The sequence below is a fragment of the Urocitellus parryii genome, chromosome 3 (genome assembly GCF_045843805.1).
Source record: "Urocitellus parryii isolate mUroPar1 chromosome 3, mUroPar1.hap1, whole genome shotgun sequence".
Classification (NCBI taxonomy): Eukaryota; Metazoa; Chordata; class Mammalia; order Rodentia; family Sciuridae; genus Urocitellus; species Urocitellus parryii.
The window spans coordinates 122,459,522-122,473,180 of NC_135533.1; the positions used below are offsets into that span (position 1 = coordinate 122,459,522).

Sequence of the window (13,659 nt, forward strand, 5' to 3'; positions counted from 1 at the left end):
CAAAGTCAGAACTGAGTCATTGGAAAGAATACGGAATCGTGACCACCACTGAAAGAACTGTTCCTGAGCAGCACAGAAGAGGCCACTCTGAGGGATGCTCCCACTGTCATCTGAGTCCAACAAGGCATCTCACTACCTCACACCAAAAGAGTCCCAGGAGACAACATATACACTGCCCACAATTCCCTCTCCTCGCTCTCCTCCAGCTATTCAAGATGCTGGAGAGAAAAAAGAAGGGAAGAAGGTGCGCCCCCCACCTACCACCCCAAAACAACAGGAGGCCAAGAAAGCAGAAATCCCCTACTTTAGAAAAGACCTAGAAACTCCAGCACCGAACCCCATGCTGAGGCAAAAGGAATCTCCTGGTTTTGTCACCTGGTCCCACTGCCCGAGCACTCTCCTTATTCCCTCAGCAGGTCAAGCCTCTGGTAGTCAACCAGCTGGCCCAGGCTGGACCATCAAGCAACCACCCAGCTGCCTGAGCTGCCCCAAAGTACAGACCAGCAACAGTGCTGGAAACGAAGCTGGCAGCAAGGGGCCCCATCAGGGTAGTGCCAGCCTTCTGAGCAAGTCTGAGACAGTCACCACCGTGGTGAGGACAAGAAGCCCTGAGGCCGGGCGCGGAGGCGCATGGAGGCAGGAGGATCCTGAGTTCAAAGCCAGCTTCAGCAATTTTGCGAGGCTCTAAGGAACTCAGTGAGACCCTATCTCTAATAAAAGACAAAATAGGGCTGGGGCTGGGGCTGGGGCTGGGGCTGGGGCTTAGTGGTCGAGGGACCCTGAGTTCAATCCCTGGTACCAAAAAAGAAAGAAAAAAAAAAGCCCCTGGCTGGTGGTGGCTACACATGACGACTCCACTGGGCCAGCCGTCCTCCTGCCCGCTATGCCTGCTGTGCATGCTACATCACCCAGGTAGGCAAAGTGGGTGGCCAGAGGACAGGTACCACCACTGCCTTTGCCCGGCATAGTGGGCACATTTATAATCCCAGTCTCAGCAACTTACCGAGACCCTAAGCAACTTAGGGAGACCCTGTCTCAAAATAAAAAATAAAGCTGGGCTGCCGCAGTCTGGCTTGGCACAAATCACGAGCCACTCAAGCAGGAACAAACTTTATTTCCAAACTCCCACGAACGCCACCCACGTGGCCTTCTCCGGGACACACCACACAACAATTGGAACTCCCTCCACCGGAACTTCACCAACCAACATGCACTCTCCAGGAATCCCCGCGAGAGCTCAACCGCGAACTCTCTAGGAATCCCCACGAGAGCTCAACCACAAACTCAACGGGAACTCCGCGAGAACTCAAAAGTACTGGCAAATACTAGGCGCCATCCCAACTCGGCTGTGGCTCTCAACATCTCCCCCCTTCTGTTTAATTAAACAACAAGCAATGTGGCTTAGGGACCGTGCCTGTCTTAGGTTGTCCAATACTACATATGGTCCTTACCCGTCATCGGATGAGCTGACCTCAAGGCGTCAGCCTCCTGTCTTAGGTTGGTACCATTGCAATTGTATCTTACCCGTCATTGACTACTGGTCCAGCATACAGCCATACTTGTGGATAGGCCTTTACACCAGTGGGGGGGTGAGGTTCTTTGCCTCACCTCTGTTGGCCCCCAAATTTGGCCTTGGTGCCAGTGGGGGGGTGAGGTTCTTTGCCTCACCTCTGTTGACCCCCAAATTTGGCCTTTGCACCATCGATTTGCTTGCTCAAAGGCTAGCTGTTTAATTAATGGCATTGCTTGCTCTGTATCCCCAAAAACTCTGGTAGCTGTTTGAATAAGCCTATCTACAAATTCAGCGTAAGGTTCATTAGCTCCTTGTATTACCTTAGATAATTGACCTTGTAAATCTCCATGTCCTTGTAAAGTCTTCCATGCCCCAACCGCATCTGCAGCAATCTGTGAGTATATGGCAGGATCATATCCAATTTGTTGCTGTTGACCCTCATAAGGTCCCTTTCCTAACAACATATCTAGATTTCTCTGAGGATAACCGGCTGTTGCATTTCGCCTAGCCGTCTCTGTGCAAAATTCCACATTGGCAACCTTCCATAACAGGTATTGTCCTCCATTTAGCACAGCTTTACACGTACTAGTCCAATCTGCTGGCGTCATGTTCAAGTTGGTAATGGATTCGACCATGCTTACAGTGAAGGGTGCTTGAGGACCATAGGTTGTTACAGCCTCTTTTAGCTGCTTCACTGTTTTGAAATCTAAAGCATGGTGAATTCGCTGCCCTCCTGCCGTCTCAAATACAGGGCATGCTAATTTTTGAGGTCCTATCTCAGGATCCCATCTATCAACTATGGGGGTTGAGGGCCACTCAGCATATGTTGTCTCCATAGGCGGAGCTGTTGGTTGGACACTTACGCCCTCTGGTGATAGAAAGGTGTTAGTAGCAGCCTCCTGTTGTAACTTTTCCCCTGATGGCTTTTTCTGCTCTAAACTTTCTTCCCCTTTCTGACTATCTCGAGAGGCCTCCTCTTTTTCCTGATCTGATATGTCTTCTACCATAATCTGAACTGAAAGTTTTGGACTAGGCAAACAAAATCGTATCATCATCCACAATGGCAATGTGCCAACTGGCAGAGTTCCTGGGTTTTTCTTTTCCCTGTCCCTTAAATCTTCACCATGATGGTCCCATTGTGATATATTCAACAACTCCTCCTTAAAAAGCCATGGGCTACATTTTTGTATTGTATCAACATATGCTCTAACTGCTCTTGGTTTTACTGGGGTGCCTCCTTCCTCTAGCATTTTACTTAACACTCTTTCGGTTTGTTTTTTACTAATTTCTAATCCCATATTTGTGCTACAAGGATAACGCAACCCAACAAGATAACACAAAACAAAACCGAAACAAAAACAGAACAAAAAATTGTTGTATCAACTTTCCTATTTTCTTGAAATGTATATTCGTGGTCTATCTCTATCTCTTCCTCAGGGGGGAACCACTTCAAACCTTGAGCCAACCATTTTTCCAGTTTGCCTGAGAAAGTTCTAGGGACAGGCAGCTTGAAACAAAAACAAAACAAATCAAAACAAGAACACATTGTTGGGCTGGGGATGTGGCTCAAGCGGTAGCGCACTCGCCTGGCATGCGTGCGGCCCGGGTTCGATCCTCAGCACCACATACCAACAAAGATGTTGTGTCCGCTGAGAACTAAAAAATAAATATTAAAAAAAAAAATTCTTAAAAAAAAAAAAAAGAACACATTGTTTTTTGAAATGGTCACCCATTCTCTCGTCTTTCCTCAGGGGCAAGTAATTTTACTTACCCCCAAGCTTCAGGCATCCCCATACGGGCCACCAAATGCCGCAGTCTGGCTGGGCACAAATCATAAGCCACTCAAGCAGGAACAAACTTTATTTCCGAACTCCCTGAACACCACCCACGCGGCCTTCTCCGGGACACACCATACACCAACCGGAACTCCCTCCACCAACCAACCAACGCGCACTCTACAGGAATCCCCGTGAGAGCTCAACTGCGAACTTTCCAGGAATCCCTGCGAGAGCTCAACTGGAACTGAACGGGAACTCCGCGAGAACTCAAAAGTACTGGCAAAATGCTAGGCGCCATCCCAACTCAGCTGTGGCTCTCAACACTGAGCACGGTGGTGCACGCCTGTAATCCCAGAGGCTAGGGAGGCTGAGGCAGGAGGATCACAAGTTCAAAGCCAGCCTCAGCAAAAAGCGAAGTGCTAACAACTCAATGAGACTCTGTCTCTAAATGAGATACAAAATAGGGGTGGGGATGTGGCTCAGGGGTTGAGTGCCCCTGAGTTCAATCCTCAGTACTACCCGCCCCCCAAAAAAAAAAAACAAAAAAAAATTTTTTGGAAAAAAAATAAATAAATAAAAATTTAAAAAGTGAAGTGCTAACAACTGAGGATATTACTTAGTGGTATAAACACAATAAAACAAAACCGCCTTCACACCAGGCAACCAGGAAGATGAAGATGTCCTCGGGACCAATGACAGGGACAGGCATGGTGAGTGCTACCCTCACTGGAAGGCATGTCCTAGGACTAGGACCTGTGGCTCACTCTTCCAGGCTGGAAAGGGGAAAGGCAAAGACAAAGGAATTTGCTATTAAACTGGGTTAAATGTACAATTCTGCATTTCTGTAAGTGAAAATAATAAATACTGTCCTTTAAAAAAAAAGAAAAAGGGGCTGGGGCTGAGTGGTAGAGCACTTGCCTAGCACATGCTCTGGGTTCGATCCTCAGCATCACATAAAAATAAATATATAAAATGAAAGTATTGTGTCCAACTACAACTGAAAAATAACTATTAAAAAAAAAAAAAAGACACTGCTGGGCACTGTGTTGTGCATGTGTGATCCCAGTGACTCAGAGGCTGAGGCAGTTCAAGGCCAGCCTGGGCAGCTTAGTGTGACCCTAAGCAACTCAGTCAAAACCCTGTTTCAAGACTGGGTGATTAAGTGCCCCTGGGTTCAAACCCCAGTACCAAAAAAATAATAAAGAATAAATGGAAGATGCATAGAGACCATCTCCTTCAGCACAGATGAGAACACCATTCCAAGTCCGAGCTGTGACAGGGCCCAGGAGCCTGGCAGAATCAGGTATACGATCAACTAGTTCCTGCAGACCAGAACAAGTGCTGTTGATGGCGACAGCTAGGCTGGGTGGAGGTCTGCAAGGCCACGCCACAGGCACCGGAGCATGGCACTGCTCCTGCCTCAACTGAGTGCTCCAGGCCAGGCAGCCAGCAGCTAGGGACAGGTGCACACCCAGCACCCCACTCTGGATCAATAGGCCCTTTTCCAGCTGTGCTGGTCCTTCCCTTGGCTCTTACCTAAGGCAGAGCTCCCTGCTCTACTGCCCAGCAGACTGAGAAAGACACACAGCCTTCAATCACCAAAGGAGAGCTTCCACTCCTCACCTGCCGGGTCAGCTTCCAGGACTGTAGATGCTCTCTTGGGAAATCTAGAGCCCTCTCCTGCGTCAGCCCCCATGCAGACACCCTACACAATGTGCACACCCATAAGCCCAGCAACTCTCGAGGCTAAGGAAGGAGAATCTCAAGTTTGAGGCCTGTCTAGGCAACTTAGTGAGAACCTATCTCAAAAAATAAAAAGGGATGGGGATGTGGCTCAGTGGTAGAGCACCCCTTGCTTCAATCCTCAGTACTGGAGGAAGAGGGGAAAGACAAAGAAAGAGAGAAAAAGGAGATAAAGAGACAGAAATGAAATCCTGGAGCAGAAGGTAGAAATGGCCTTAGACCATTTCTGAAGACCAGAAAAAAAAGGGAAGAAAGGAAGGAAGGAGGCAAGCAAGCAAGCTAGCTGGCTGTAGGAACCCCTCCCGCTGTGGACCCCTGCAGAAGACCTGCAAGCTCTCCGAGAGGCTTGACACCTAAGAGAGACAGTAGTAAAGGTCAGTCTTCAGGACAGAGGAGAGGAAGAGCAGGGGAGACCAGGACACAGTGTCTGAGGGGATAGGAGGGGACTAGAGGAAACAAAAACCAAGCACTAGGCGCAGGAGAAATGCTGGTGCAAGGGAACCCACAATGGCAACTGTAGCCAGCTCAGAGCCAGGGTCCCAGGGCAGATGCACAACAGTGCCCCACACCCAGTGGGCAGCTGCTGTTGGGGCCCAGCCAGTTCCTGCCCTAAAAACAAGCTTTCAAGAGAGGCACAGGAGGAGATCTGAAACCTGAAGGCACTACCTGGCACCAGCATAGCCTGTCCTCACTGAGACTTCTCACCCAGCTCCCTGCCTTCTCGGGGTTTCTGTCACCCTGAGCTGAGCTGCACGGTCATCCTTCCTCCCCCACAAGACAAACAAAAGCCCTTTTCACCTTAAGGAAATCACTGCTAAGCATCTATTTAACAGCTTAGAAGAGAATGCTCAAACTTCCCACTAACAAAAGTAAACAAGCAGCAGTACACATCTGTAATCCCACAGCCTCAGGAGGCTGAGGCAGGAGGATCACAAGTTTGAAGCCAACCTCAGCAACTTACCAGGTCTTGTCTCAAAAAAGCTCTGGGGATGTAGCTCAGTCAGTGATAGAGCCCTTGCCTAGCATGTGCAGATCCCTGGTTTCAAAAGACTTAACATCAAAAACAAAAACAAAAAAAAGCAACACAAACTAAAATGAGTATCTCCCTAGACCAGGAAACAAGACATGGAATCACAACTGGCACGTGAGCTGCTCCTGCTGCTGAAGGCAGGCATGGGAAGCAAGGTGGGCAGATGCAGAGCGTTCATGGGGTTCACAACCCCAAAACACATCCAGTGGGCACATGCCATGGATGCCACCACTTGCACTGCTCTTCTCCATGACAAGCTTGAACATTCTCTTCTAAGCAGATGTTTGTTTGTTTGCTGGTCTCAGTAAAAAGGCCTGAGGTCCTAGCTCAGGGCAACCTGCTTGCCTCCCACATGCAGGATCCTGGGTTCCATCCCCAGCAGAATTCAGGAAATAAGGTACAGGTACTCCAACGGGTAGCAGAATACCACCAACAGCAAAGCCTTTTTAAACACTATGTTTCTAATTTTAACACGGTTTTTAAAAACTGGCACATAGTATACGTACTACTCTTACGTATTATTACAGAGCAGTGCAATAATCCAGTACCACAATTTCTGTGTCCTGAGACACTCACCGTGTCTGTGTGTTGGGGCCCTGGGATGTGTAGCAGTGTGCCACAGAGTAGGAGACCTCACCCCTCCTGTCTCACCGCATCTCTGCGCAGCTACCCAGCCTCTCTAACCCGCCATCCACTTCCCAGGCTCTAGTCGCCACTGTTCTATCATCCACCTCTGTGAGACCAACTCTTAGATGCCACCAATAAGGAAGGGCTGCAGCACGTCTTTCCACGTCTCTGACTTTACTTAACAGACGTCCCTGGGTGCACCCACCTCTTTATCAGACTCTGTGTGCATGCTTTGTGCACCTGCAGGCAGGAGCTCAACCACAGGACCACTCCCAGTGCCATTCTCTCCAAGTGAGCACTCCATGTGCACACACTCTCTGTGAGTTCACCCCAACAGGCACCTAGGTTAGGCCTTACCCTGACTACTACCAACAGAGCCACAGGAGACCGGCTGTCTGTGTCCCCTTGGGATGCTTTCTCTTCTTTGGATGAGACGCTGGGTTATGTAATTAGTTCCTTTTTTCATTTCTTGAGAAACCTGTACACTGTTTGCCAAAATGGCTGTACTTATGTACATTCCCATCCACAGAGTACCGGAGTTCCCTTTTCTCCACATGCTCGCTGAAGTTTCCTTTTTCTTGATACCAGAGATTGAACCCATAGGCTCCTAATCACTGAGCCACACCCCTAGCCCTTCTTTTTTTTGTGTGTGTGTGGTACCCGGGATTGAACTCGGGGGCACTCAACTACTGAGCAACACCCCCAGCCCTCTTTTGGATTTTGTTTAGAGACAGGGTCTCAACTGAGTTGCTTAATGCCTCACCATTGCTGAGGCTGGCTTTGAACTCATGATTCTCCTGTCTCAGCCTCCCAAGCCACTGGGATTACAGGCCTGTGCCACCATGCCCAGTCCTTCTGATTTTTTCATTCTGACACAGGGTCTGGCTAAGTTGCCCAAGTAGCATTGAACCTGCGATCCTCCTGCCCAGCCTCCCAAGTGGCCGGGCTCTCAGGCATGGCCCCTACGCCTGGCTCCCCAGCAATTCCTTTCTGTCTTCAGTCAAGCCATTCTAGATGAGATGATTCCTCGCTGTCGTTTTGATCTGCATTTCCAAGATCATCAATTTCAACTCAGTTTTAACTCTCCTGATTTTAACAACTCTACAAACTGAGCCATGAACAGACACACTTGCATCACTAGAAACCAAAGGAGATGACACCGGCAGGTCTGGCTTACAGTCCTGACAGATGCCAGGTGCACAGTCAAGGAAGGCAGAGTGAGGGGGAGCTCCTGGCAGGTCTCCTGGGCGGGGCTGGTGCTGGCGGCACCTGTGTCTCCATCTCTCACAGGCAGAGCAGTGCAGCCAGGGCACCCCCGGAGTCCCAGGTGGGCCACACAAATCCTCTCCCTCCCCCACAAACACCCTCATCCTTCAGAAGCCTGCACAGAACACTCTGCCTTCTGCTCCAGGGAGCTGCAAGCCATCTCCACACTCCCCCGAGCACTGGCATGGACACCAGAATGGAGCAACCAAAATGCCAGCAATGCCTGTACCTGTTCAAATGATGCCTTCCCTGCTGCCATGCAGCAGCGGTGCTAGAGACAGCGAGGCCTGGGGTGGAGGGGGCTCTGAGCATCTGGAGGGCAGGCAGTGTGCGCAGTTGGCTGCAAAGCACCTTCTCTGTGTCTTTTTAAATTTCTCATAAAAAGAACTTGACAGGAAAAATAGTTTCTGTGTGAGATGGTAACACCAGAGGCTGTGTAACAAGTACAGAGTTGTTCACGCAACATCCACGCGTAGCTATTCTATTTGTCATCTCTAAGAACTGACCTGCTGGTGCTGCAGTGGACAGCAGGAAAGCCCGGACCCAGGTCTCCAGTGTCTCTTCTAAGTTAACTAATGGCAAGGGTCAAAATCTAAAACCACGAGAGGATCTGGGTGTGACTCAGTGACACAGCACTTACCTACCATGGGCAAGGTCTTGGGTTCCATCCCCAGCACTACAAAAACAGGCAGGGATGGCAGCAGGTCCCTCACCTGAGGGACCATCGCCCCTCTTCCAAACCAGGAAGATTCTCTCAGCTCCAGAGAGAGACTGAGGAAACTGAAGAGGGCTCCAGAACACCCAGCAGCATCCCACACCCACCACATTACCAGCTGCTCTTCCTCAATCTCTTCTCCCCACTACCCCCTAAAGGAGGTTCTTAGGAGTTTTTCCCCTAGCTGGGCAAGGTGGTACATGCCTAGTTACTCAGGAGGCTGAGGCAGAACAACTGCAAATTCAAGGCCAGCCTAAGCAAGTTAGTTAGGCTCTAAGCAACTTAGCAAGATCCTGTCTCAAAATAAAAAATTTTTAAAAAGGGAGAGAGATATGGCTCAGTGGTGGCTTCGTGGTAAAGTACCTCTGGGCTCAATTCCCAGTGCCAAAAAAAGAAGAAAAAGTTTTTCCCCCTCTCATGAATTTTTTTTTTTGTACCAAAGATTGAACCCAAGGATGTTTAACCACGGAGCCACATCTCTGCCCTTTTAAAAAATATTTTATTTAGAGGGACTGGGGATGTGGCTCAAGCGGTAGCGCGCTCGCCTGGTATGCGTGCGGCCCGGGTTCGATCCTCAGCACCACATACCAACAAAGATGTTGTGTCCGCCGAGAACTAGAAAATAAATATTAAAAAAAAAATTCTCTCTCTCTCTCTCTCTCTCTCTCTCTCTCTCTCTCTCTCTATTTAAAAAAAAAATATTTTATTTAGAGACAAGGTCTCACTAAGTTGCTGAGGTTGGCCTTGATCCACCTGCCTCTACCTCCCAAGCCACTGGGATGAGAGGAGTGCACCACCACGCCCAGCCCTCCCATGGGATTTTAATGGCACAGTTATACCATGTACTTGCCAAGACCCTCTGGAGCCCCTATAAGCTCTTAAAATTTTTTTGCCCCTCTCCCCAGAACCAATTGCCACTCTCTTGTGAGGTATTGCCCTCATCAAGGACGCACAATCTGATATGTACACAGAAAGAAAGCTAGAAACACCAAACCGGGGGCTCCAGGAGGGCAAGCAGGGAGAGGGAGCAAAAAGGAACTCTAGCGGCTCTGTGGATTCTACACAGTGTGAACACCTTGCAGCACTGAGTTCAATCCTCAGTAGCACACAAAAATAAAGGTATATATAAAATTTTAAAAAACTGAAAAACTGGAATCAAAGAACAGCTGGAAGCAACCCAATGTCCTATCCAAATGTCCATTTGTCCCATCAGACCAGGCAGGGTCCTACTTGGCAACAGAAGAAAACAGGTGGCTGGGCACATACACCTGGATGCTGCCCAGGTCCTGTGCTCCAAGGAGGAAGTCAGGCACCAGAGGCCCCCAACCCTGGACCCTCGCTTAGCATTCAGGCAAGGGTAGCCGAAAGACAGAGGGAGAACCAAACTACTAGTGACAACCTGAGGAGGGTTCTGAACCCGATTATCATGAAATTATACAATACTTGCCAAAATTCTCAGAACTCAATACCAGAAAATCAATTTGGCTATGTATAAATGTTTCTGAACACAACCAAGATGGCAAAGTGGGGCATGCAAAGATCTTTCCTTCTATTCCAACATCAATGATTTTCACATTGTATTTTTACCACATAACAATGCAACAAGATAAACATTTCCATTGATGAGAAATAAAGCAGAACCCATGGAGAGGGATAGGGCTGAAGTTGTAGGCCAAGGATGCTGGATCCAGAAGAAAACACCGCGGGCCAGGGTTCCAACCCCAAAGGCCCTCCACCTGTGACTGCAGAGCAGGGCCAGGCTCCCCAAGCGAAGCCAGGGACTCAGTCATTGTACTTCCACCAGTAAAAAGTAGCCAAGAAGCTCAGCTGGCTCTCCCACAAGCTGCACGCCATGCAGGGCACAAAGCAGTGCCTGGCACCTGGCACCTGCCACAGTGACATCTGCACTGGAACAAATGTGGAACCTCAGTGGGAGTCAAATGGCCTACTTATAGCATGGGCCTTGGAGGCTAAGCTATAACAGAGAAGGAAAGATTTCTTCCCAGAAGCTGGGAATGTAGTTCAGTGGTAGATCACTTGCCTGGCTTGTGGGAGGCCTCGGGTTCAATCCCCAGTACTGAAGGGGAAAGAAAAAAAGATGAAAATGTGTCCACACAGCATCTGGAACGTTCCTAAAACAAGCTGGGCATGGTGGCCACATCTGGGATCCCAGCCATTCAGGAGGCTGAGGCAGGAAGATCACAAGTTCAAGATCAGCCAAAATCAAAAGAGGTAGGGTGTAGCTCAGTGGCAGAAAACCCTAGGGTTGATCCTCAGTACCACCACCAAAAAAAGACAACCCTAAAACATGAAGCTGAAGCTGAGAGGGCAGCGAAAGCAGGAGACCTGCACACAGGACAAATTTGATCGTCCACCTGGAGTCAACACCAAGGCCCATCTGCAGGAATGGACTCGAGGCCCCAGGCCCTGGAGCCAGACCCTCCTGCACTCCTGACCCCCTCCCCCAACGCTCAAGACCCCACTCTTACTCAGGGTCAATAGTACATCAAGACTACACACAGTGCTGCCTTGTTAATAACATCCTCACTGATCCACCTGTTTTAAGAAACAGCTTCCACCAAGTGACTTAGCCAACAGACACTCACTGAGGGCTTACCATGTCAGAGACAGTCTGACACACTGAGGACATGACTGAACAAGGCACAGTTCCTGCTTCCACAGGGCAAATCAGGCAATCAACAGAGCCACAGGTGTCAGCTGGTCAAGGTGATGGGAAGGCAGGACCCTATATGGGGGCAGACAAGCCACTGCCAGCAGGGAGGCCCAGGAAGGCCTCTCTCAAGTGGAGTTCTGAAAAGAGAACTTACTGGGTGATAGGCTCATGGCTATGCTGGGACCCAAGGTCCCAGATCCTGAGCCAGGGACAAGGAGCAGGGGTCGGCCACAGGGGTGGTACAAAGCATTTCACAAAATATTTCAAGGATACCAGCTCATTTCTAAGGGAGATGAGAAACCACTGAGGGTTCTGAGCAGACAAGTACAGGATTGGACTTCCACTGTGAAAACATCAACTACTTGCTGCCCAGGGCAAACTGTAGAGCTTCCCTTTTGAGAGCAACAGGCAAAGTTCTGTGGGACCAAATTTAGCCCAAGAAAACAAACATTATCAGGGGCTTTTGTCTGTTTTTGGTGCCAGGCATGGGACCAAGGCCTCTGCATGCTAGTCCACCACTGAGCCACAGCCTTGGCCCCTCCAAGGAGTTCTAAAGCTATGTCTGAAATGAAAGGACTGCAAAAGAGGCAGGCATGAGATGCGAGATCCAGCCTGACCTCACACTCAAGACAGAGTGACACCGTAACGCAGTCGTAATCCACAGTCATGCACAGGATGAGACCACCTTCTGTGAGAACACAGCAGAGGGATGGGGCAGAGCTTCCCAGGACCCACAAGCTGGACAAGGCAGGGTGAGCTGGGACCTATCAGCAGCTGAAAAAGGACGTGGGGGTCAACAGGAAACCAAAAGTATCCACTGAAGCTGGCCCTAGAGAACAAGGGAACCGCGAAGGGAGCGCAGACTCGGGGGCTCAGGGACCTCTGGCAGAACGCTTGGAGGCTTCATACTCGGGCAACTACACTGCGCAGGGCCACGAAGCTAGCCGCCACCAGCAGCCAGCCCAGCACAGGGTCGCAGAGACGCACAGCCCGAGGACCGCATAGCCCCAAGGCTGCGCTAAGCCAGACCCGCAGAGCCCGAGCACCGCGTAGCCCTAGGGCTGCACAGCGCCAGACACCGCTGCACAGCGCCAGACCCACGGCCGCACAGCGCCAGGACCGCATAGCGCCAGACCCGCAAAGCCCGAGGACCGCAGAGCGCTGGAATCGCACAGCGCCGGAATCGTACAGCGCCAGACCCGCAGAGCCCCGGGCCCGCACAGCCCCAAGGACCGCAAAGCGCCGGGGACCGCATAGCCAGGGCCCGCACAGCGCCGAGACCGCATAGCCCCAAGGACCGCACAGCGCCAGGCCCTCACAGCGCCGGGCCCGCACAGCGCCAGAACCACACAGCGCAGGGCCCGCACAACTCGGCGCGGGCACACAGGACTCCGACCCGGCCCTCCTTGGGCACAGATGACGCGCCGCGGCCCAGGCCCACAGGTCGCCCCCTGCCTCTCGGCCCTCGGCCCCGCCCGCCCGCGACAAAGCGCTGCCGCGGCCTGCTCCAGACGCGACGCGGGCGGCGGGGCCCACGGCGGCCGCCCAGATAGCTGCCGACCGGCTCCCCGCCCGCCCGGTCGCGGCCTCCAGCTCACCGTGGGCCACGGGGCTGCGAAGCACAGCGTCCAGACCGAAGAAGGCTTGAGCGCGCCGCAGCCGCTCGACGCATCCGGGTCTGCGAACGCAGGAAGCGGCGGCGCGACGGCGCGGCGGCTACGGCAAGCGGGAGGGACGCGCGGCGCCCGGCCCGCCTCGCCACTCCCCACCGCGCGGTGGCGCAGGACGGCGAGGACGGCGGGCTAGAGAGACGGCGGCGGCGGGCTAGAGAGGCCGGCGGGCTCGGGCGAGCACCCGAGGCTTCGGGGAGGGCCGGGGCGTGGCCACAGCCTCGCCTGAGGGAGCGGCCGGCGCAGGTAGAGGACTGGCTCTGGAGGCTTCGGGCAGCTTAGGGAAGGGCTCGGGTGGGCCAGGCGGAGCTGCCGCGTGGGCATGTGGGCCGCGGCGAGCGGTCGTGACAAGGCCTTCGGCGTCATTGGGCACCAAAGAAATGCAAATACGAGCCAGGACCAAACTGGGCTTCGCTCGGGGCGCTGGAGAAAAGCGGCAGCAGCGCAAGCGGGCGCCTTGGGCAGGGGCAGAGGGCGGCGCAGAGGGGCTGGCGCGTCCCGCACCCGCGGGCACACCTGGCCGCCTGCGAGGTCAGTACTCTTCAGTCACATCAGGGGTTGGACGATTCCCTGCACAGGGAGCCTGCGGAACAGAGCTGTCTTGCCAGGGGTCGGGGAGCAGGCAGGGAGCGACTTCAAACGT

General features: G+C 51.9%; 1 protein-coding gene across 4 annotated transcripts in view; it reads right to left on the minus strand.

Annotated features, from left to right (window-relative positions):
• Nucleotides 1–13,019, minus strand: part of Ep400 (E1A binding protein p400) — a 94,558-nt gene extending 81,539 nt beyond the window's left edge. For all 4 annotated transcript variants that reach the window (XM_026409635.2, XM_026409634.2, XM_026409632.2 and 1 more), the window contains exon 1: nucleotides 12,945–13,019. The gene's annotated coding sequence lies outside the window, so the exon portion shown is untranslated. The remainder of the gene's footprint in view (nucleotides 1–12,944) is intronic.
• Between the last annotated feature and the right edge of the window lie 640 nt (nucleotides 13,020–13,659).